Raw genomic sequence first — 3,490 nt, 5'->3', positions numbered from 1 at the left:
GTCCAATCAAACCTTTCGTCTCTACAAAAACTTCTTCAAGAAACTGAACACCAGGAGGTTGAAAATCAAAACCTGATTTCGCTTACATGCAGGTCAACTTTTAACATAAAATTATGGCAACTTGGAATATATCTGAAATATAGTCTAAACTATCCAAACACACCAAGGTACTTTCAAATAATATTAAAATCTTGAAAAGCACAACAACAGCACCTCAAGTGAAGGTAGCTTGAGTCCAGGAAGTTTTCCTTCCTAATAACCCTTGACGTATTAACTTTCCAAATTTCAAATTCTGAATATTAAAAAAAAGCGCTTCCATATATTTATGTATTTATTTCATCATATTTATATCTATTTATTTTTAAAATTTACTGTTTTGTATGCAACTGAAGACCTTACCTCCCAGTGATACTGTTGTAATATTCACCATGTGAAAATAGTATAGAGAAAGGACTGCGCTGCTGTCTTCAGTAAATTAACTTGTCTATACTTTATTGTCTATTTATTTATTTATTTATTCAACTAATTAGTTTGTTTAAAAGCCTTTATTTAAAACATGGTAACAGTTGACTATGTAACACTGTTTGCTGTTTTGCCTTTTCTTGTTTGTTTTTTTTTTAAGCACTCAGGTCTGTGGTTTTCCTTGAACTAATAGTGAAAATTTTGTGGAATAAAGAATTTAGAAACAAAGAGTTGTCTTTCTGAGATTTACAGCCTCCAGCTGAGAGTGTTTACGAATAGAAAATTTCTGAAAACTTTGCAGTGGCCGTCTCTTCTTTTATGAAAGGAATTGACATCATGATGCCAGAGTTGTCTCACTGTTATTTGATATACCTTTATTAGTCCCACAAGGGGAAATTTCATGCTAAGGCTGCCGACCTATTGCACGCAATGGCGGCGCCATCTTACCCTCCGACCATACATACATTACACAAAAACATCACATGGGGAAGACAGGTCAGAGAGGTATAACAATGGAAAATGCACCACATGAGGAAAGATAAGGAGAAAAAAATAACTCCCCCCAGACTGAGCTCCAATAAGGAGATCAGTTTGAGAACAGAAAAAAACACCTCTGCACATAGCACATGAGAAAACTCATAATACACCAAAGAAACACATGACAAGCAACAGGGGTGGGTAAAGGGTGAGAGACAGCCAATGTAGACAGTACATCCGGGCCTGCAGTCTATGTGCTGGTCTCCTTGATCCACCGTCAGCATCGGAAGGGAATAAGCGCCGAAGGCGTTTGGAGGGGGGAGGGGGGATGAGTGTATGTCTGCATGTGTATATATATGTCTGTGTGCGTGTGTGTGTATGTGTCCAGAGTTCAGCTGAGACAGTGTCCTTTGCCCTGCCAGGCTAAGTAAACAGTCTTCCAGCCAACCCAGGTGGCCTTGCATAGAATGGGAAGAATAGTCTAAACACAGTCGTTATCAGGGTGTTGTTGTTCAGGTCCAGCCTTGAGACCGCAGCTGGCGCTGAAGGGGTCTCCGCAATGAAGTGATGGTGGTTTTTACTTTAGTGCGAACAACTCATATGAATTTCAAAGCTGTTTTAACAGTCCGACACTGGTCTCTCAATCTCCTGTTGGAGAGCCGTTAGCTTCTCCATGATGTTATCAAACTTACGCTCCGTGATGTTGTCATTCTTGTGCTCAAAGAGCAGGTTCTGAGAACTCACGACCGCAGTGAGCTTCTCCAAGATGTGATCCAATTTGCGTTCAGAGGTGTTATTCCGAGCGAGCCCCTCCAAGATGTAATCCAGTTTGCACTCAGAGGTCTTATTCTGAGTATTCACGGCAGCCGTAAGCTTCTCCAAGATCTTATCCGTGCTGCACTCAATGAGCCCATTTTGAGAAACTCACGCCTCGTCCCATCGTTTCAATCCCAGCGGGCAGCCTTGTGGGGTTTGAACAGCCGGTTCCGCTTTCTTAATTCTTCGTTAAGCCAGGGCCAAGCCAGCTCCAATCAGCAAGAACCCTGTTATCATGGTTCCGAATAGGTAGATATCTTCAGCACTCAGGCTCACCCAAGCCCAGACTTCTCGTTGAGAAAGGGGTGTCAATTGCATTCAGGGACCAGTTGATAAAAATCCATAATTCTCTTTTAGGTTTTAGAGAACAGACTGTGAGAGAGTGTTCCAGGGAAAAGTAATACAAAAAACACGAGACTAGACAAGGACACAAGAGGCTAAGCAGGGAAGCTAAGGGAGGGGAGGAGAGGAGAGGAGAAAAGTGCGACCGCCTTCATCAAGAGCAAGAGCAGCCTTAAACAGTCACAACGATATAGAGGTAGTTCTAACTGGTTTGGTTTGGTTTTAACTTGACATTGTACTTTTTAATGATAACACTTAAACTAAAGATCGGTCATAGACTACCTAAAACCTGGTTGTTAAAGCATCGCAATGAAAGTCCAGTTTGGCGTGCATATCACGCAGCATACTCATTGCCATGATATTAGTCATTGAAGTGTAGGGTCACTGTTAGAATGACAGTGTTACCTGTCAAGAAGTCTGGTAACGAAATCCAAAGAGATGTGGGACCATGGCTGCTTAGGAGCAGGTAAAGGTTTTAGGAGTGCTGCAGCTGGATTGTGGGCAGTCTTATTCTGGGAGCACATGGTGCACTCACCAATGTACTCCCAGAAGTCTCTAGATTAGGCCATAAGTGCCACTGCAAAAAAACGAATGGTCTGCTGGACCCCAGACAGTTATGTGGACCTCCTCTGGGATCAGGTTTGTTTTTCTGTGCAGATTGGATGAGGGTCTCGACCTCCTAGGTAAGGGACCCAATGACACATGAGGAAAGTAAGATTACTTCATCTTCCACAGGGGCATCTAGAGGAGCAAAGTGCCGGAGTCTTGTTTGTTACTGTGATCTGATTTAGACTGTGGTAATCTATGGAGGAATGGAGGTTTTTTTTAATCTTTTTTCTCTACAAAGAAAAATCTAGTGGCCAAAGGAGAAGAAGATGGCCAAATGATACCTGCTTTCGTGGAAGTATTTCTCCATTGTTATAAAGACAACCAGTGGGGGGAGGAACACCAGGTAGGGCATCCATGACACAGTTGTATGATCTGGGGGGAGGCAAAGAAAGAGCAATGTCTTTGCATAAAACATTTGCATTTGGGGTTTTCAGACTGAGAGCAGATCAAGTTACTAACTAAGAAAAACTTCTCTGAGTGCTTTTCCTCCCAGCATCTCTCCTCAGCCAGTATCCAGAAATTCACAGAATAATCAGCCACACTAAGTTTATAGATTGAGCTGCATCAGCGCTGGTTCCCTTAACAAAAATACATTTGAACTTATTCAGTAATTCAGTAAGTTAACTCTTCTCTGGCCTGTGCCCATAATAAAGCTCTGCCTTGCTTCAGATTAGTTACAAGCGCAATCTAATCTGAGGCATACATTCTAATTAACTGTTTATATATCAGCATAGTGTTAGAAAGCCCTAGGCCTTTACTAACTCATTCGTGAAAGGCTCTGGTG

Source organism: Pelmatolapia mariae, linkage group LG2 (genome assembly GCF_036321145.2).
Source record: "Pelmatolapia mariae isolate MD_Pm_ZW linkage group LG2, Pm_UMD_F_2, whole genome shotgun sequence".
NCBI classification, from domain to species: Eukaryota; Metazoa; Chordata; class Actinopteri; order Cichliformes; family Cichlidae; genus Pelmatolapia; species Pelmatolapia mariae.
Note: the sequence above shows the minus strand (reverse complement) of the source record.